We start from the raw sequence: 23,108 nt of genomic DNA, 5'->3' as shown, positions 1-23,108 counted from the left end.
ATCGTATGCATGACCTTCAGAGGAAACTTACCTATTTCATGATTTGTTGACAGGCTGGTGTGTGACATTTTGACTAAAGGACCTAGTTACATTGTGAAGAGAGGAAGGTACCCTTTAGGTAAGGAATATAAACAAATGTCTTCAACTCAGACATTTTTGAAAGAGCTCAAGAGACTCCTGCTAAAGTGCATGAGGATGACATCCTGTAGCAGCTTTTGAGAAAAAAAAAAAACATAATTTAGAACCTGTGAGCTCACTGAAAATCATTTTATCCTATTTAAGGAGAAAAATGTAGCAGGTACGATTTGATCATTTAATGCAAGAATTAGAAAAATGCAGCTCCTCTAAAGGAAGAGAATGTGAGAGACAAAAAGGCAAAAAGAATATAGATGGAGTTTTTAAATTTCAACCTGTTTTTCAAATATATAAAAATGCCCTTGAAATTTCTTGTCCAGAATAAAGATAAAAAAGGGGATGTTGATATTTATATTCATCTTTACCATAAAGGACATTGGATTGCTTCTGCTTCAAAGGCTTTGTTTAAGAAAAATTAGAATATTTGACAGAGATTGAAATCTCTAAGGAGAAAGTTATGAAACATCTTGAGAAAATTCAGGCTCACGAGAACAGCAGGAGTGGATGACATTTAGCAATTAACTCTGAGGAAATAAAGAAATGTGCAATAGCAAAATTGCTGATAGGTTCTGCATAAAACAGAGTAATCTATTTGGCCTTGAACAGCTGTTAGAAGTTCCTTCAAAGTCACTAGCAGTAAGCTGAACATTTCTTCCTATCATCTATGGGGGCAGGAGGGAAGGGTAAGATTAACACTTTATAGATATTTGTTAGAGAAGAAAGAGGTTTTTCTCAGGGAGTCAAATTTTGATAAAGGATCCCACAGAAGTCTTTGTAGGCATGGCTTTGGGTCTTTGTTCTCCAAAAGTAAATGCATTCCCTGGATAATTTTATACAGAACATAAGCCTTTCCTTGAATCGTCAGGTCCTGCAAGATGAACATCCTGGACATTTATGAATGAGATGCCCTAATGGGCATCTCAAAGTCTCTTGCTAAATATTTTATCTTATATAAAAGGAAATTCATTAAGAGTATGCTAGGCATTCTTTTATTAGAATAATGTTGGACAGTTGATATCAAAGAAGAGGCATACTTTAAATGATTTAAATTCTTTTATTGCTCTTTACAAGCCAAAAGTCATTATCAGCTAGCTGAGGGTCCATTTAATCACAAGTAAATATAGTACAGCAACACAAGTGTCAAAGAAAAATCAAGTTTCATACAGAGGCTCACTAAAAGTCTCTGATTGTGAAAAGTTAATGTACTCTAAAGATTTTTAAATTATTTTGGCAAAAACCATTCCATTGCTGGAATTTTAAAGGTTTCAGCATGTGTCCTTGTGAATATTGCTGACAGGTTTAATTATGGATTTTGATAATCAAAGCGGTGTTTGTTCCCTGTAAATATAAATAAAAGTATATATTTTCATTTATAATAATTACTGTCTTCTATGGTTAGACTACCAACTGTGTGTTTTTATACCAAGATTGATCTAAGAAGATTAACTCATGAACCTTTATAAGATATGAATAAAACTAAAAAGATCATTTCAATAAAGCATCTATATCAGATGATTCCATTCCATGCTGGCCCCACCTAATCAAGATGCCAACTCTCTACTCTCCACTTAGCTCCCCTTCAAAACTCTCAAGTTCACTCTGTAATTCACAATGATCTCTAATTCCTCTGAAGCCAAGGCACTTAAAATTTATAGCACTCATTTGGTAATTAATCATGTAATGACCTATGATATTTCTTTAATTGATATTATTTAATATCACTTTCTCTCCACCACCCCCTCCCCCATGTGTCTTTTTCTCTCTCTCCAACTCTCTCTCCTTCCCTTTTCTTTTGAACTAGGTTTTAAGCTTTTATGACAGCAGGTATGCAGTATATTGCCACTTTAGACATTAATTCATGACACACAACACTGTCTTGCATTCAATAAGTGCTTGATAAAAGTTTTTTATTTAAAAAGTGATTTTATTTTATTTTTTAATCATTTCTTATTGTTGCTCAAGTACAGTTGTCTCCATTTTCCTACCTCCACTCCCCCGCCCCACCCATTCCCATTTCCCACCCTCAATCCCACCTCTCTTAGGTTTTGTCCATTGGTCCTTTACATATGTTCCCTGACAATTCTTCTCCTTCCTTCCTCCACTCTCCTTCTCCCCGTTCCCCTCTGGTTACTGTAAGTTTGTTCACTATTTCAGTGTCTCTGGTTATATTTTGTTTGCTCACTTTTTTATTGATTATTTTCCACTTATAGGTGAGATTATATCTTATTTGTCTCTCACTGCCTGGCTTATTTCACTGAGCATAATGTTCTTCAGTTCCATCCATGCTGTTGCGAAGGGTAGGAGTTCCTTCTTTCTTTCTGCTGTGTAGTATTCCATTATATAAATGTACCACAGTTTTTTGATTCACTCATTTACTGATGGGCACTTAGGTTGCTTCCAGCACTTGGCTACTGTAAATTGCGCTGCTATGAACATTGGGGTGCATAGGTTCTTTTGAACTGGTGTGTCAGGAATCTTAGGGTAAACTCCCAGCAGTGGAATTCCTGGGTCAAAAGGCAGTTCCATTTTTAGTTTTTTGAGGAAATTCCATACTGTTTTCCACAGTGGCTGCACCAGTCTGCATTCCCACCAACAGTGCACTAGGGTTCCCTTTTCTCCACATCCTTTCCAACACTTGTTTGTTGATTTGTTTATGATGGCCAATCTGACTTGTGTGAAGTGGTATCTCATTGTGGTTTTAATTTGCCTCTCTCTGATGGCTAGTGATGCTGAGCATCCTTTCATGTGTCTCTGGGCCCTCTATATGTCCTCCTTGGAGAAGTATCTGTTCAGGTCCTTTGCCCATTTTTAATTGGATTGTTTGTCTTTCTGGAGTGGAGTCGTGTGAGTTCTTTCCATATTTTGGAAATCAAACACTTGTCTGAGGTACCATTGGCAAATATATTTTCCCATATAGTTGGTTTCCTTTTCATTTCACTGATGTTTTCTTTAGTCATGCCGAGCTTTTTTTTAACATTTTTTTATTGTTGTTCAAATACAACAAGCAAGCAAAATATAGCAAAAGCTTTTTATTTTGATAAAGTCCCACTTGTTTATTCTTTCCTTGATGTCCCTTGCTGTAAGGAACATACAGTGAAAATATTACTGCATGGAATATCTGAGATTTTCCTGACTATGCTCTCTTTTAGGACTTTTATGGTGTTGTGACTTATATTTAAGTCTTTTATCTATCTTGAGTTTATTTTGTGTATGGTATAAGTTGGTGGTACAGTTTCATTTTTTTTTCTTTTTGCATGTAGCTGTCCAGATCTCCCAACACCATTTCCTGAAGGGGCTATTTTTACTCCATTTTATGCTTCTGCCCCCTTTGTCAAATATTAATTGACCATAGAGCCTTGGGTTTATTTTTCTCTATTCTTTTCCATTAATCTATGTATCTGTTCTTATGCCAGTACCAGGTTATTCTGATTACAGTGGCCTTGTAATATAGTTTGATGTCAGGTACTGTGATCCCTCCTACTTTACTCTTCTTTCTCAAAATTGCTGGAGCTAATTGGTGTCCTTTATGGTTCCATATAAACTTATGAAATGTTTGTTCTGTATCTGTGAAATATGTCATTGGTAGGTACTGCATTGAATTTAAAAATTGCTTTATGTCATATGAACATTTTGATGATGCTAATTCTTCCAATCCATGAACACAGTATAGGCTTCCATTTATTTGTGTCTTCCTCAACTTCTTTCTTCAGTGTTGTGTAGTTTTCTGAGTATATGTCTTTTACATCCTTGGTTAGTTTTATTCCTAGGTATTTTATTTTTCTTGTTGCTATAGCAAATGGGATTTTTTCCCTGATTTCTGTTTCTGATATTTCATTGTTGGTACACAAAAATGTCTTCAATTTCTGAATATTGACTTTGAATCCTGCTGCTTTCCCAAACTCACTTATTAGGTTAAGTAGTTTTCTGATGGTATATATATGGTTTTTTATGTATACTATAAGAAAAATCTTGGAGGACTTCAAGAAAGATAAAGACTGCAACACAATTATAGTAGGGGATTTGAACACCCCACTGTCAACAATGGATAGGTCTTCTAAACAAAACATCAACAAGGATATTGTGGAACTGAACAATGCATTAGATCAAATGGACTTAACTGATATATATAGAACTATTCATCCCAAAGAAACAAAATACACATTCTTTTCAAATTCACATAGAACATTTTCAAAGATAGACCACATGATAGGACACAAAACAAGCCTGAACAAATTCAAGAAAACTGAAGTCATATCAACCATTTTCTTGGATTACAAGGGCTTGAAACTAGAAAACAACATCAAGGAATAAACTGAAAAATATTCAGACTCACAGAGACTGAATAGCATGCCATTAAACAATGAATGGGTTAATAATGGGATCAAAGACAAAATCAAAAAGTTTCTAGAAACAAATGAAAATGAACACACAACACCCCAAAACCTATGGGCCACAGTGAAGGCAGTCCTGAGAGGGAAGTTCATAGCAATACAGGTCTTAAAAAGATCTACAAGGACTGGAAGAACAACAACAAACAAAGCCCAGAGTGAGTAGAAGGAAGGAGATAAAAAGTGATTTTAAAAAATTTAACCTTATACTGGAGGCCTGGCAGATATCTTAAAGACTTAGTTAAATTGATGAGCTATGATTTGAAAGATGAGAGGTGGTAGGTAGCTAGACAGTAGGGTGTAGTGAGGCTTGGCAATCTTTCAGAGATGTTGTGCCAAAACTTCATTCATCTGCTTCTTCCCAAGGTCAGGGCAACTCCTCTGGTATAAGAAAGCATGGCAGATTCTCACTGATCATTCACCCACCTGCCTCAACAGACACCACTGTAGTATGAAAGAGTTCTGATGAGTCTATCAGCAGAAGAATACCAAGAACTTGAAGGACAAACGTTTCACAGGTCTAAGGCTTCTAGCATCACCTAGGAGAGAGAAAAGGAAAACTTGAGAGTTTTCTTCCTATTATCTCTGTGTTGTTTTAACATCTAAGTACTCTACTAGCCAGAATCTTAGTTATCATCCAAGAAAGTACAGAAGTTTTCATTTACAAGCAAGTGAGAGGGAGGTAGGACACTTGGGACATGAAGAGAGATTCTGAGAGAAATTTGGTATTCAACAAATTTACTTCTTTCCTCTCTTCTCACTTGTAACATCAAAACCATTTCAATATTATCTTAGACATAAAAAGGAAAAAGGCTTTTAGGAAAGTTTAAGAGTTTTACACCAAAAATATGAAATTGAATAAGGAGAAACAGGACTCAATGGCAATTGGAAGGTGAAACCTACCCCCAAATTTTAGTTCTCCTAGCATTAGCCATGGGATATATTTGTGCTTTTGCAAGATGTTAAAAGTTACACAGATAGATAACCTCGCTGAAAGATTCCCTGGTGATTCAGTCACCGATGGTACTTAAATTCAAGGACATAGTAGGAGGAGAGTCTCCATGTTCACTTTCCAGAATGCTAAGTAGATTTTGATAGAAGATCTTGAATAAATGTTTGTAACTCTTAATATGTATTAAACCAGTGAAAACCACTCTAGTTTTCTGGGGGAAAGAAAAGAACCATAACTATAAAAATGAATATAAAGATAAGCATAATTATATAGAATTATTTAATTTTGTTTAGGAGTTCTTTAGAAATAAAAAATTCACTTACTAAAATATTTAACATATAATTTCAAAGGATCCAAGGCCCACAAGTGTGAAACCCATAGGAGTCAATAAACTTCAAATTGAAAATTGTTTTTGCAGATGAAAAGGTCAGCTACATGGAGGCTAATGAGAAAGACTATGAAGTTCTCCAAACATGTGGTATCTCTCCTATATCAAAGATAAGACTATAATGCCATAGTCACTGTAAATGCTGTAGATGCAGTAAATTCACCTTGACTAAACATAGGTTTGGTAGGCAGAATAATGCCCCCCCCCCACCAGTTCACATCCTAATCCCTTAAATCTTTGTATATGTTATCTTACCTGACAAAGGAGACTTAAGGCTTCAGATGGAATTACAGTTGCTAATCAGCTGACCTTGAGATATAGAAATTATCCTTGATTATCCAGGTGGGCCCCATGTAATTACAAGGGTCTTTATAAGTGAGAGATGGAGGCAGGAGAGTTAGTATCAGAGTGATGCAGGTTGAGAAAGACTCAGCTGCTGGCTGACGATGGAAGGCCACAAGCCAAGGAATGCAGGTAGCCTCTAGAAGCTGGAGAAGGTAAGGTAATAGACTCTTACTTAGAGCCTCTGGAAAAAACACAGCCTTGCCAACATCTTCATTTTAGCTCAGTGAAACCCACTTCAGACTCTGCCCTCCAGGACAGTGAGTTAGCCAATTTATGTTTTTAAGGCAAGAAAATTACAGCAAATTCTTATATCAGCAAAAGAAAGCTGATATAATATTGAAGAAGAAAAGTAAAAAAATTCTGTGGCTGCTAGCTTGGGAAGCCAGAAAGATTGGTATATGAATTTTTCCTAGGGAATATTCAAAGAAAGCAGAACAAATCAACATTCCAGAAAGCTTGAAGGATTTGTTCTGAAACCTGTTCATTAGAAAGGAAAAGTTAAATATAAGTAAAGAAATAAATAAGTAAATAAACCTAAGATAAATCAATAGCACACTTCAATAGGCAATTATTAAACACCCGCGGCCTGTGATTCAAGGTGAAGTGCACATGATCGATGTAGGTGGGCCAGTCCCTCCCTAAGTGCCAGGGAGGAGACTTGGCCTGAAAGCTTCTTTTCTGTGGCAGAAAAGAAAAGAGCAAACATAAAAATCAAGACAAAAAAAGTGACCCATTCTAATTTTTAGCTAGTCTCCCACACATCCATATATCAGCAGATTTTCTGCCAGAGGTGAATTATTCTACTGTATAGAGGGATGGCTACACTGAGAATCAGGACAATTTACCTTCCCCCAAAAATGTACTTCCCATAAACTTAGAAATTCTAGAAGTAGTTTTTTATACTACTTTTTCTCCCCACACATCAGTCTCCTTTGTATTTCTCCTTTACCTTTGCAAAACTCAACTTGACATTGGTACCTACATGGATAGGTTCTAATAAGCAAGCAAAACATATTTCTTTCCCAAAAATCCATAGACAAACATTAAGTGTCAAGGACAGATTTTTTTCCCTATAAGTTCTGAGGACCACCTACAACAACCATGACAGCTGTGCTAATCGAAAAAGCAAACGAGGCCACAAAGGACTGTTCTTTGACCATGTAATCAATTTTCCACTCAATGCATTGTTCATTCTTGGAGACTTTAATGCCAGAATTGATTTTAACAGCCATTATAGAAATACTTAAGTCAAAGGGCTTGCAACCTTTTTTAGCATGACCAATGGAATTTTTTAAATAGATATGTGAATAAATCATTGAGTATGATTCATATGCTTTTTAAAAAAGGTTCTTTGAGTCACTGTCCAGACACATTCTTTACAAGTAGTCAAGTGGACTAAGTGAAATCCCATACTGAGAAATAGTGCATTAGTTCAGTTTATGCTCATAAAATTATATATGAAATATTTGTGTACCATTTCAGCAGCTCCCAGAAAAACCGATAGGTAATGAGTTAGCATATAATGGATGATCACTCTTCAATGTGAAATCTGAAGAAGAAGTTGCATAAGCAGTCCTGATGACAGAAATGTGACCTTAATTTGTGTACAAGGCAGACATTTAAAACCTCAGGAATGAAGAGAGATAATAAAAAAAAAATAACTCATTGCTGCTCAAGATGACCAAGTTAGGAGTTCTTCCATATGAAATAAAACGTTGAAAGAATTAATTAAATGGCTTTATGTATTTTTAAGACACCCAAAAGACAAGATAAACTAACTGAAACCCTTTGCTTATTTGTGTATCCTCTGATAAGAGCTACTTAGGGCGTCCATGTCTACAAATGAAAATGTACATAAAATAAGATCTAAGCCATAATTACCATAAACAACAAGCAATCTATCAGAAAGGGCTACAGGTTTATAGACATCTTACACGTGAGAGCTTAAAAATGATAGTACAGCTTTTAATTTGTACTCTCATGGTAGAACAATTTCTGATAAATTAGGATATATTTAAACCATCACAAAATGAAATTACCCAATAAGAAATTGTTTTGTCCAGAATTTTACAACTGTGTTGAGTTCATACTTGACTGAAATGATATATAATTTAAACCACATGATTGGGACATTGACAGCCAAACCCCGGATTAGGATCCTTCTATCTTACTGTTGTGCAGACGTTCACCAGCTTCCAAAAGACCTGTGGTCCTCCACTCTGCAGTCTGTCAGGATGCAAACACCGTCATCACAGGGAGTATGCAGAGAGTTTGTTTAGCAGGCAGTTGTCCGTGGAACAAACAGTGTTATTATAGCACAAGCAAGCGTCCATCAGAGTTTTCAGCACCACACCTGCTCTTAGGGAGATGTCCTTACGTGTGATAAGGTGCCTGTTTGATACAGACGTAGTAACAATCAGCATTTATCTGGAGTTCTGCATGCATCACAAAGCACAGCTTTAATTCCACTGTTGGTTTCAACTAGGAACAAAGAAGGTAGGCAAAGAATGATGCCTTTTCTCATCTTTGTTCATTATCAGTGGTGAGCACCATTCATGCATCTTTGAGCTGAATGTGCCTTCTTTCCAGGTTTCCTAGTCATAAAAACAAGACAGAAAACACTTCCAGTGTAAAATAAATACAGTTTAATTCCAGGGAAATGTAGAGTTAAATTCCCTGAAAACATTTATTTTTAATATGGCATAACCCCATGAGGAGAAAAACACTATGTTTATTGACTTAATAGTCAATAAAAACTCACAAGCTGAATGCACAAGTTGAATGAACTTGCATTTGATATTGTGAAAGTTAGTGATATTTAAAGTTCGTTAAAAGTCATTTATAGAACGTATTAAATAAAAATTTCAGGGAAGGAAATAGTTCGAATTACTTTCTCTTTGAAGATCAAGAGAATAAGTCAACTTGACTGATAATATTAGGTGATTTAGAGTCACGAGAAGATCTATTAGAGCATGCATTAAAAATGGCATCACACCCCTCCATAGGCCCCTTACTAACACAGGAAGCAATCTCAAACTGAGAATTCCCAGCACTCTTCAGGGAGCTTGTTTGGTTATTTTTTAGCCTTATCCCTGACTCTGTAAACAAAAGACATTTAGAAGCTACTTCATCTTCATTTGAGACAAAATATGGACTTCAAAAATCAAACATACATTCTTCTTACACAATATTTTCTTTGTATTCTGATGGTCTTTTTCACCCTTAGAGGGAAAGTATACTTTTAACTTCATCTACAGAATGCCAAATATAGATTCAACCATGAATTTTTAAAACTATTTAGTAGATTGTCGAAGTATCTAAATGGCAATAATGTACATTTCTACACTGAGTGGAGATATTTTGGATAGAATGGGTTAAGTGCTCTTGTTCTTAATAACATTAAAAATAATTTGTAATCACTGTCCTATATTTTATGAGCTTCAGTACATATATACTAGAAATTTTAAGACTATGGATGTCAAAAATCTTTAGGATAGCTATTAACAGTGTTCTCAAAAACTCCTTGTCAGCCAGGTGGTTCAGATTTGAATGTCTTATTTCTAAATGAGAAAAAACAAACATCAGTGATATGTAAACTAAGTTTTAAGTTTTCTTAGTTTTTTCTATAAGCAGGCAAATCCCCAATTTTTCTTAGACAAGCCTGACTGTATTATAGTGTTCCATATACCAATAAGGATGAATATAGTGTGATACTTGAGCTACTGTTAGGAAATGGAATACAATTAAAGATACAAAAGCTGACCCTTAATTCACTCCTCAAGTTGACTCTGCACTTCTTACTCTTTAGTAGACAAATTCCTATAGATAAGATCACCCCATCACAAATCTAATGTTTTTTGGTAAACAACACTTTGTATTCAACAATAATTGCTTTGCAATGCTCTCTACAGTATAAGCACTTTCCATATGTGATGTTATTAATCCTCACAACTCTATGAGATGTGCTATCATTTTCACCGGACAGGTGAAGAAACTGAAACCCAGAGAGGTTAATTAATAGCTCCCAGTCTCACAGCCAGGAAGTGGTGAAGTTGCAATTCAAATCCTGCCCATTGAGCTCCTGAGTCCATGCTTTAATTCCAGTGCTTTGCTGCCCCGGAGCATTATTTCTTTTACTGGCAGGTCTTTCTTCTGCTTTTGTCATTCATGGCTATCTAAAGCTGTTTAAATATCAGTTAACTAACAAAGGAGATCGCATTAAACAGCAGCCAGTTCAAACTCCTGCCCCATCTCAAAGTGCTCTCTACCATCATGAACAGACCCATTCCACCTCTCTCGTTTCTTGCTTAACCAAGTATATCAGTCACTTAAGTACATCTTATGTTTGCCCTGTATGAGCTTGACTTTGAAAGAAATAACAGTTACTGGTATATAATCCAAGAAATACAAATGGAGACAAAAACATGTGTTTTCCCATCCCTGTAGTCCATAGTTTGGAGTGAGTCTAGAAGAAATGAGAGATTTGTTCATTTTCCTTTCTTATGACTCTCACTTTGAAATGATCTTTTTGTTTGTTTTAAATCATGATCTGGTCGTGAGGCTCACCATCTACAACTTGATGTGAGCAGAGCAGGGAAGGAAGGGAGATACTCCCAAAGGCTGCCCAGAATTTGCGTCACACCAGACTCAAAAAGGGCCTGCATTTTCTCTCATTTCTGACTATTAATGACCATTTCTGACCATTTCTTTCATTTGTCCTTCCTTGCTGGGATGTGGAAGGAAGGAGTGGCGAACAGTCCAGCTTTAGGCACACGCCTGGGCAGCATGAAGCCTGAAGGGTCTCACGTGTAAGTCAGCAGTGAGCAGCACCCTACCGGGCAAGCATTAGAATAACGCAAAAACGCGACCTACTTTAGAAAAATGTTTAAGAAAACGCATGCTGCACCTCAAGAGTGGGAAGGAAAATGGGGTTCTTCCAACCTGGGCCAGCCATGCCCACTTGCCTCCACCCCTCAGATCTCACTGTAAACTCTCTTTCTTACTCCTCTTATCCCTTAACCAAAGTCCCCCCTTTTTCTTCTCATTTCTTTGCCTTCAGCCCATGAGATATAGACAGCACATAAAAACATGTAAATCCCTGGAGCAGGAAATCAACACACTTTGATTATAGACATTAGTCCCAGTTACTATATTATTGAAAACATTATTGCAAAAGGGAGGGCAGCCAGGTGTGGCTTCCTCCGGCTTAGGAGAGGCAGAGATTGGGTGGGGGTTGCTCTACCTGCTGGGCCCCAGCAAGACAGGTTAGAAGAGCACTTCCCTTGAGGCAGAGCAGTCGGTTCAGCTGTCCAGGCGTGCACAAGGTGCCCTGCACAATCGCGTGGGCTGCCCAGCCAGAGCTCCAGACCCAGGGCAAGCAGACTGAGTCGCTGAACACTGCTGGCTCCCTTAAACAGGCTCTTGGCGATCTTCATGGACATCGACTTCCTGCACTGGTCAGCTTCAGCCCTCATTTGCTCAAATCAACCAGGCCCTAGCCACACTGATAGAACGGAAGTATTTGTCCCCCTCTAAAGTACCTGACTATGGTCCTGAGGAAGGGGTCGCGATTGATCGCACCTACAAATTGGACATGTCTATAAGAAATAGGTAAACAGTCATTTTTAAAATTCGGTTTCTCTTAAGTTTTAACTTCACTGCCTTAATCTTTCAGTGTGAAATGTTTTCTAATGAATGTATGAACCCCTTTGATATTAATGTGCTTAACAAACTAACAGAAAAAAAATCATTCTGTTAAAGAACTACCAACACAGAAAGTGCACAATAAAATTTCATAATCCTTAAGTAAAGAATTGTTACAAGAAAAAGTAAAATATGTTTAATTGCTCTACTATTTTTAAAAATAGTCATTTTGGTTGTGAGAAATCTCTGAAATGCCTAAAATACTTTTACTAACTTGATTTTTGCTTAACATATCCTTTTCATCCTGTGTTAGATTATTAATGTTAAATTGTTAGACAAATTTTATATGAATTTTTCAATTTACTTCTTAAATATTGGGGTGAAATCATATGACAGCTATCCTAACTACTTTATACAATAGGAATTATATAAAAATCATTCAGAGTTTTTAAAAAAGAATCATTGTTTACATTATAAGCACAATGTCAACCGTGATTACTTTTATTTGGAATATAATGTGATAGTTGTGAAAATTATAAAGTATAAAATCTTTCACCTGAAAATATTCTCTTGAATTTATAAAATAGTCAAATTAAGAATTCATCTAATTGTGTAGTATTTATTTTTCTCATATGCTTTTCTAAATCATCTGGCTCTTATGAAGCATAAATGCTTTACTTCTTAATTTGAAAAGATAACATTATTAAAAATCAAACAAATAATCCTTTGCAACATCTCTGCTGCTTTTGAAATCTTTAGCAAAGAATATCTGAATTTATATTTTAAAAAGCCACCAGATTTTAATTCCTGACAGTTTAGTGGACTGGGTTACATAGATATTTCTCCCATGCATGAGATATTTAATAATCATATAACCATAAATCCTACTTTCATCATCTAGTAAGATTTACCCCATATCCTTTGACCTTTCATCGTACGAGGTTGCACTAACCTTCCTTTGCTATGGTTTCTTATTCTAAAAATCCTAAATAACAGGAAGCCTTGATCATTACTACACAGAATATATAACAGAATCCACCTAAACCCTGAACTGACAGGTGGCTTGCCTCAGTTTCATGCATCTTTACATTTTTTCCTCTGACGGGAGATTTCCAAAGAATATAGAATGAGAAGTTGCCTCAAACTTCAAATTGCCTTATTATTTCCTATAACTTAAATAACTTGAAAATAAAGATCTAGCAAGAAATTTTACTTAAAAAAATTGAAGAAAACACAAATAGCGCTTTATTTCAGCCTTCGGTTTGCTTTCTATTTTAACTCTTCAATAAGGTCCCATGGCCAAACCCCACTCTAAAAGTAAGCAGCAAAATATAGATGTCTCCTTTTTAAATGATCAAGTGACTGTGCTTCCTCTTTCATGCCCAACCGTTTCTTCAAGTTTATCCATGGATTCTGACTTTCCTACTTAGTACACTTATTAAAATTGCAAAGGGATTCTCTCCTGATGCAGACTGCCCCCACACGGTTCTGTCACTGACACACTATTCTACATGAGAGTTGGCATCCGGAACAGCTTTCCATGTCTTTCCAGCTCATCAGATCCCCATCATTCTCTAATCACACATGAGAGCATCGTTTTTCCATCTCAACTAATAACTTATGTTCGGACTTAATTCCATATTATTTGAACTCTGAGATGTTGGCAGTTTGTATAAAAAGCTATGTAAATGAAGCATTATTGTGTAGATAACACATGGGGAAATCTGTGCAGTAACTACACAGCCAAACCAGAGATAAGTGTAAGAGCACATCATCCAAAAAGAACTGAGAACGTCCGTCCATTCTGCCCAACTTCCAATCAATATCTTCACTCCGAACTATGCAAGTCTCCTTTACCTGTAAAGATGAACATTGCTGGCTGACCAAAAGATATTATTTTGATGATATACACAGATATTTGAAAAGGATGTGCTTGCAATACACCATTACCCAAACTGAAGAACTCCCTTCTGTGAATAAAGACACTTAGCAACCCTATCAGCTGCTTTGTTATTATGCTAAATCATTTCTGCTACCTTCTAATGGATCAGTTAAAATTATTTTCGTTTTTATCTAGCCAGCAAATTTTAACTTCTCTTTATAAATGAGACACTAGCTATGTGACTTCATATGAATAGTATCATGACAGTTTTGGAGCAGATAATTTTCTAATGTTAATTATAGGACACCAAGATTTCTGATTGATCACAGGTTTTATTTAGTGAAAATACACATCTGTATAGGAATTCAAGTACAGTAATTCAACATTAATCTGTGTTTGCTGTCTCAAAGTGTAAGAATTTCTTATCTCTTTACTTATGTGGGTGCCATAAATTTTACTTTGAAAGGTACAGGTACTCTCTTTTTCATACAAATGAGGTCATTATTGATTGGCCTAGGAAATGGACTCCTGAGTGTTCATTTAAATTCCATTCCCTTAGGAAAGTAACATTTTTGTAACAATAATAAAAATAAAATATTTTAAATACAGAGTTGTATGTCCCCCCCCCTTTGTTATTTTCTAAAAGTCTCTTACACATAGCTTAATAGATGGATTTAGTTTTTTAAAAACTTAAGATGCCATGAGTCAAAAAATCAATTTTTGCTAGTAGTACCATAATATCAATTTCCTTGGCAGAGTTGCTGAAAAGAGTTTTTATTGACCCTGAATCTAACTTACTAAGAAAAATTAGTGATATTAGCAAGTGGGCTGTACTATGCAAATCCCTGCGATGGAACAACAATGGCTCCCTCCTCACAGGATCAGACGTGAAAACATATTTGAACCGTCTGAAATGAAGTGCTCTGCTCCTTACCGTGAGATTTTGACTTGAAAACAGCCTCAGATGACGCTGACGTTAATTCAACGTCTTTACCACTACCCTGAGTTTAACTTATTTTTCTCCATTTCTTCACAAAAAAATTCTGAGACTACTACATTTGGAACTAAAATAAAATGCTCTTTTCTTCTTGCCATTTCACCAAATGCAGGCTTATATTGACTTGACCTAGTAAACTTCCTCTTAGGCCTTTACTCTAGGTCCTTTATATGTAAGAACCTAAGTTATGGGAAAAGCCTGGTCTAATGGAAATCACTTCACTTACTATTATGCCACATTAATTTACATGGCCTCATCAATGTGCCTGCTGATGGCAAATCTCTTTTTGTGCTGAGTTATCAGACTCTGCCAGATGGACATTTTTACATTATTTTTTATCTTTTCTTGTTGCTCATTCTTCCAAAATTTTTATTCACTCTCTGAATTTCCAAACTGTGTTGTCACAGCCTCCATGAAAGCATTCCTTTTGGAATGCAAACATTACCTGGTGAACATATAAGGATACTCTTTTTAAATCCCTTGTAAAATGTGAGGACGGCCCCCCCTGCGTCTGTCTCAGCACTGTTGTCGGAGTGTGACGTCAGAGCAAGATCGACCCTGCTACCTCCCAGCCTGGGCTCCTCTGAGACTCCCTGTAACGCTCAGGATAAAGTGCCAAGCTTGTCGCTATAAAAAAAAGGCCATTCAGAAACATGACCTTCTGTTACTCCTGACTTAACACTGTGCCATCAGTTTTTGCGTTTTAATAATTCCCACAGCTTACCATTCGTAACCACTGCAGGTTAGCACTGCAGACCGCAAGCCCATACACTGTTTCCTATAAGCAGAACACCCTCCCTGAACTCCATCCTCACCATGGTTTATAATTAAGTAATAACAGCTTAAACATTCCACTCAAACAACATTAACTATCGGCAACCTTAACCAATTCTTTCCCACAAGACACAGTTACTCACTCCATCCTTTGTAGTTAGTTCCTCAGCAATATATACATGACAGTATTGTGTTACTAGTAATGTTAGTTGCAATTATTCAGCATGTTGTTCTCTCATATTTTTATTGTGATTTCTATTAAGTCATCAATCTATATTGCTTCAGCAACTAACTAACATAGTGCTTGATACAGAATAGCCACTCAGGTCCTGGAAGAGGGTAAGGATCAGATATGCCAACATCATTTGTGGACCTCAGCTTCCACTGCCAAATCATCCTTGGTTCCTTTCTTCCTTCAGCCAACAAAGAAATATCGAGTGAAAATTTATGAAGAATATTTATTTCTTCTATAATTGATGGATATGTAACCTCTTTATACCATGCCTACATCCCTTTCTCCTGGACACTGATTTTTAGTCTTTCAGTTGGTTACTCTTATGACTTTAAATAATAAGAAAATTCCTTTATTTCTCAATTCCTCGGTAAGCCAGTTAGCTGTCTCCCTCCAGTGAATAAGGATGCCAGACCTCCTTTCTCTACCCCTTTCTTTCAGCTCCTAAATTCAGCCTTATGTGCTTTGTTTTTAATAAGCATAATGGCATTTATGTTCTGTAATGTGAAGTATAATTGTCCCTCAGCATTTTTGTATATACAAAATATTAGCATCTATATAGTTAGGACTCTGTAAATATTACATACTGCATAATGTGCTATAGTTGTATTTCTTTTGGTATGCCAATTTATTGTTTTGCTTTGTTTTATTTGGTTCTGCGTTGTTTTATTTTTCTCTGGTTACTTGCCATTTTTTTTTATTGATTGCCTTTGTTAAATCCTTAAATTGTTTCAACTTCCTAAGGATAATATTAAATCTCTGGGATTCCAGCCTTTTCCCAGAACTTTCTGCTCAGCCTGCTCCCATCCGGACTCACTGCTCTCCAGGCCTGCTGTACCACTGACATTTGTGGTCACCCTTCAAAAAGTTCCTTGGTGCTATCACTTTTTCTTCTAGTTTAAATGCCCAACATCTGTCTTCCAGTGGCTTCCAAAGAAAGAGGGATATATCTGCATGCTTTCCGGACATGAAAATATGTCTTTTTCAGCTTCCAGTTTGATCGAGAGATCAACTGAGTATGCAATTCTAGATTAAACCATTATTTCTCAAGCTTTCAAAGTTATTGCTGTATTAATTTCTAGCATCCAATTATACAGATGTGCAGTTGATGCTAATCTGTTATTTGTTGCTTTATAGATGAACTCTTTGTTTGTTTTAAGGAGCATTTAAAGTCATTAAATTATCCTTTGTGTTGTGAAAACTTCACAGTTATGAGTCTAGTTATTTTTTCACACTTTCTGCTGGGGCATTGACCCTTCTGTTTAAGGAAACTAGCTTTTATTACATCTCTGATGTTGCTATTAGTTGAGTGTTGACCCACCTCTATTGTTACATATATATTATACATGTCATATATGCATTATAAGTTACATACATCATATATGTTATAGATACACAATTTATGTAATATCTTTCTTCTCTTTGCTCTTTTAATCTATTTCCTAAGTGATTTGCTTGCCTTTATTTGTCAAAGCTTGTATTAAAATTCTAATTTCTGTAACCATATTGCATTTTCAAGGTATTGCTTCATTTAGAGTCACCAGTTTGAGTAAAAAATAAATAATCAAATAATAAATCTAGTTAGATGTTACCATTTAGTGTAATAAAACATTACAATATTTTATAGAGCAAAGGAAATTTCTCAACTTAAAGTGGAAAGCCATACTGACTATGTGTTAATTTGCTGTTACTAAATAGCAATAGACTAATAGACTGATAAAGTAAAAGTAAAATCAGGATTATTTAGCCTTACAGTCAGGATTTTAATGCAGTAAATACATTGGGAATGTGTTTCTGCCCTCATACTTATTTTCTTCATCTAAAAAATGAAAATTAAATATAGTGTAGCTTATAACTTATGGGAAATCTATATTTTTGTGGAATTAAAGATTTTAAAAAAGATTTCATCATTATTTCACTTGCACTACACTATTATATGTACGATACCAAGCTTATAAAACTTCTCAAACCTTATATTCACCAAATGAGAAATACTGCTTGGATTTTGAACTAGTATTAAGTAAAAAAATGTTACAAAATTCCAGTGGTTCTGAAGCTAAAATTATTATGATGTTTCATTATGTAGCTACATGTATACTAACTTATATAATAAGGAATCTATTCAAATCCACCTTTATTTCATTGTTTGCTTTGTACCTGTTTAAAAACGTGCTCTTTCTAAAAAAAAAAATTTAAGAAAGTGAAACCAGAGAAACAAAAGAATGCTGATTAGATTACAATTCAAGCCAGGTTCCCAGAAGTCAACACTGATTTTTTTTTTAATTATATTCAGTACAAAAAAAAATAGATAACGTGATCCCTATTTACAGTAGTGCATCTTGGCCTTTAATCATTTGTTTATCCACGGCAGTATTGATTGCTGCCCCAGCCAGGAGAGCGGCAATGACACAGAGGTAGGAAGGGAAGCGGTGTAATTCTGTGCCGTTGGCTGTTCCCTGAGATGAAACTATAATTCACAAAGTGATAGATAACAGAAGGTAATTTTATGGTTACTAAGAATGAGTTTGCATTTGTTTGTGTAGTTACTATATAAATTTATAGATGCATTTTGTTTGTATCGCATTTTAAATTTTAGTGGCTGAGCAGGAAGAGGATTGAAGGAGTGCGAGGAGTATGTTCATGAACTTCTTTAGCAGCCACTTGTAAAGGTGGACTGTAATTCAACATGAAATAGGTTCAGAATGTTCCCACAAACTCATTATAAATCAAGCTGCTTGGAAGGTATGGTGTTATTAAGTTTGTTTTTTTGATTTTCTCTTGCCCTTCCTCCATCATCTTATCTAAAGGAAGAGTTTAAAAGCAGGAAAAGTAATTCAGCAAGGACCCTTTTTTTAGTGGCTGAAATAAAAAGAGTCTTGTTAGATACATTTCACCATAAATGCGGCCCAACAGCCAGGGATTTTTCCTCTTGCCATGCCGTTGACTGACTTTGTCATCTGCTCTCTGGCTGCAGTTTGATTAGGGAGAGGTTAGTTTATGCACGCAAAATCAGGCTTGCATTTTGGAGGCTGTAGATTGCTGTCACAGGAGTCCACAGGTTGTGATGAACCTTTGCTCATTCTAATAATAATGCTGCTGGTTGCCTCTTCATTAAGCCCAGTTAAAACAGGACAAGAGTTACAAAGGTTTGCTCTTTTGTCCCGGAATAGATGCTAGAAATTCATTCTGATAGAAATATATCATGTTTTTTATGTTGTGGGAAGCTTCAGGTCTCATTTACAGTAAGAAGTAGAACTGAATGTAGTAAGAATGGGCCCAAGTCAACACAGAGAATTATACATACATTACACTGGTAGGTCGTTTTAAGACTTTAATTGCTTGAAGGCAAGTTGATATGCCTCATGTATTACAGTGACTGGTGCCCAGTTGATTTTCCATGTATGTGTATTGAATAGGACAGGATTCAACTTGGAGAAACCTGTTTTATGTCACAGGCTGCTTTCCCTCATGCTTGTCAAGTTCTCAGTGCACATTTTTACCTAGTAAATAAACTATTTCTCAATCTGAGTCATTCTCCTTTAATCATTCTGGAAATTGGTTCCCTCCTAGGTTTTCCAATCCCTATGCCACAACTTGGCATAAAATAGGTACTAAATAATTTTTTACTAAACAAATGAGAATAAATTAAAAATATGTTGTAGTCATAAAGTGTCAGAAGTCTAAATAAATAATTGGAAAATTATACAATGTAAAAGTTGTCTTCATCTGAAGCATGAAATTCTATTGCCCATTCAGCTAATTATTTAAACAATGTGAAAGTTGATCAAATGGGCAAATGACTTTACATTAACACCTGAAAACTAAAGATTATATATAAATGCAAAGTATTATTAGAAAAGATCTGTTTAATAAAATTAAACTAATCAAATACATATTAATTGAATGAATACTATAGCCTTAGCTTATGCTACATTATTTAGAACATTTTTACTTTTTTAATTTATCTTATATTACTTTTTATTAAATGTATTGCAGTGGCATTGGTTAATAAAATTATGTATGTTTCAAGTGTTAATTTCTATAATACATCAAATGTGTATTGTATTGTGTTCACCACCCCAAGTCAAGTTGGCTTCCATCATCATTTATCCCCTTTTACCCTCTTCAGCCCACCCCCACCCTCCTTTCCCTCTGGTGATCACCATACTGCTGTCTGTGTCTATGAGTTAGTTAGTTTGTTTGTTTGTTTGTTTGTTTGTTTGTTTGTTTGCCTAATGCCTTCACCTTTTCACCCAGCCCACCAACCCTCTTCCCCTCTGACAACTGTCAGTTTGTTCCTTGTGTCTATGAGATTCTTTTTGTTTTATTTGTTTGTTTGTTTTGTTCATTAGATTCTACATATAAGTGAAATCATATAGCACCTGTCTTTCTCTGTCTTATTTCAGTTAACATAATGTTCTCCAGGTCCATACAAAATGTAAGATTTCCTTCTTTCCATGGCCCTAGTGTTTCATTGTGTAAATGTATCACAACTTTTTTATCCATTCATCTACTGATGGACACTTGGGCTGCTTCCAAATCTTGGCTGTTATAAATAATGCTTCAGTGAACATAGGGATGCCTATGTTCTTTAAAATTAGTGTTTGGGGTTTCTTCAGATATATTCACAGGAATGGAATCACTGGGTCATAAGGCAGTTCCATTTTCAATTTTTTGAGGAAACTCCATACTGTTTTCCATAATGGCTGTACCAGTCTGCATTCCTACAAAGAGTGTATGAAGGTTCCCTTTTCTTCACATCTTTGCCAGTACTTCTTTTTTTTTTTTTTACTATCAGAGAGAATTGTATTTTTTAACATTTTTTATTGTTGTTCAAGTATAGTTTTCTGCCTTTTTCCCCCAACACTTCTTGTTTGGTGAGTCTTTGATGGTAGCCATTCTGACAAATGTGAGGTGATATCTCATTGTAGTTTTAATTTGCATCTCTCTAATGATTAGTGATGTTCAGCATCTTCTCATACATTGTTTGGCCATCAGTACATCCTCTTTGAAGAAGTGTCTATTCAGGTCCTTTGCCCATTTTTTAACTGGATTGTTTGTTTTTTTGGTATTGAGTTGGATAAGTTTTTTATAAATTTTGGATATTGACCCCTTATCAAATGTGTCATTGGCAAGCATGTTCTCCCATTCAGTGGGTTATCTTTTCATTTTGTTGATGGCTTCCTTTGCTGTGCAAAAACATTTTAGTTTGATATAGTCCCATTTGTTTATTTCTTCTTTTGTTTCCCTTGCCCAAGGAGATACACAGGCAAAAATATTGCTACAAGAAATGTTTAGAACATTTTTAAAAAGTGATGCAGCACTTCATATTTTTAGAGCATCAATTTTCAAGTGGTGTGCCATTGAAATGTTTAAAACATGCAAGGCCTGACTGTTTAGTCAGGGGCACTGACCTCTTTTCTCTTAGGTTGTCCAAACTAAAAAAAAAAAAAAATGACAGCAGCCAACACAACAATAGTTATCTGGTGTGAACGAATCAAAATTATACCTATTTTTTGTCAGATCAGCAAATGATGTATTTTTTGGTATGCTGCAGAATTTTAGTAATTAGTTTATGTGTGCCATAAACTGAGAAAGGTTGATAATCGCTGTTCTAGAAGCCTTTAATATAGCCAAAAGGAAATAATCTAATGAAGCAATTAGAGGTTAATGATGAATTAAACTATGATATAGCCAAATGCAACTAATCACTCTTCTGTAAATATATTCAATAAATATTTTTTCTACCACCTATAATTACATATGATAGTCCTCATGCCTACATTGCCTTTGAACCCATTCTGCACATTCCAAAGTCTATTCCTCCTCACGGAGGTCCAGTTCATGACACATTGTTCTGTAGCTACTTCTAGACACACCACTAAGAACTACTGTGTCCTTTCTCCATGATGTTACTACACTTTGATCTATAATGCACACTAAGCATAATCTGCTTTACATCACATATTTGCACACTGACTCTCTATATATATATATATATATATATATATATATAGAGAGAGAGAGAGAGAGAGAGAGAGAGAGAGAGATTGAAAGCCCCTTAAGGGTGGGAACTTAGATATTAAAAAATATAAAGTATTTTCTGATACATAAAAATATACTCAATAATAATTTTTTCTCTCTTTTGTTTCTTCACTCCCAACAGTGCTTTACATTTAGTAGCCTTTTTTAAATAATTGACGTTGAATGACATAAGTCAGAGTTATATTGAGTATGACAGAAGTTTGAAAATTAATGTAGAAGAGAAAGAGGGGAGTGCGATGATCAAAGATCTTTTCATAAAGAAAGTCTAACTTCAGTTGGAATTTAAGGTAGAGCAGAGCATAGACAGAGGTGACTTCAGGAATAATAAACAGGATTTGCAAAAGCAGGAATGCAGGAGGGTATTAGTGCAGAGGACCGGAAGCTTAGGATCCTTTAACATTGAAGTTGGGAAAGTCACCAGAAATATCACTGGGAAACGGGATGAGGTGGATGTCAGAGGAGCCACGCACAGAGCTATGAACAGAGAGGTAATAGGAAGATACCACAATCTCCTAATCAGAGGAGAGCGAGAAAGAAATGAGGACTTTAAGCTTAATCTGGCAGCAGAGGATAGCATAGTATGGAAAAAGAACAGATTGGACATGACCAGCTAAAAAGGTGCCATAGTATTAAGAATAAAAAATAATGAGTTCCTAAACTAGGTTTGCAGCCAAATAAACGGAGTGTAGAGTCTGAAACATATGAGTTAAATATACTTGGTGACTCTTCATATATAGGGCAGTGATTTCCTGTCTTCCAAATTTATTATTATCATGTAAAAATTTTTACAGCACTGACATAGTTTTGTCAAATCTTATTTCACCAAGTAAGAACATTAAAATGATAATGCTGTGTCTACCACTACCATGTTTTCGTGAAAGAGAAGATATTTTAACACTAAAATGTAGTGAGGACTTTGTACGTTCTCTCCTACAGGTCTTTGCTTGATTCCGATTGCCCTGGAATGGCCCCCTACTCTTTGAAACTCCACTCATCCTTCAAGACCATCTCCCGAAACTCTTCTCCAGGAAGCTTTTCATAACTGCAGATAGGGAGAGCTGACTGCGCTTATTGGTCCTTTATGCAGATTGCATTCTTCCTCATATTAAATGCATTTATTTGCATAATTGGTTCCTATATTACAATGTAAGCTCTTTAAGGACATTTACCTTAAATCATTCCTCATTGAGTAGCTGGCACAGAGTTGTTCAAAAGGCATAAAAACTTCTAATATCAGAGGCTGGAAGCAGTGGTGGCACTGAAAGAAGAGGGAAGAGGAGCTGGTTAGAAACAATGGTCCATTTTTGATATGCTGGATTTCAAGGTA

The sequence above is a fragment of the Phyllostomus discolor genome, chromosome 11 (assembly GCF_004126475.2).
Source record: "Phyllostomus discolor isolate MPI-MPIP mPhyDis1 chromosome 11, mPhyDis1.pri.v3, whole genome shotgun sequence".
Classification (NCBI taxonomy): Eukaryota; Metazoa; Chordata; class Mammalia; order Chiroptera; family Phyllostomidae; genus Phyllostomus; species Phyllostomus discolor.
The sequence above is the reverse complement of the archived record's forward strand: the minus strand, read 5'-3'. Positions refer to the sequence as shown.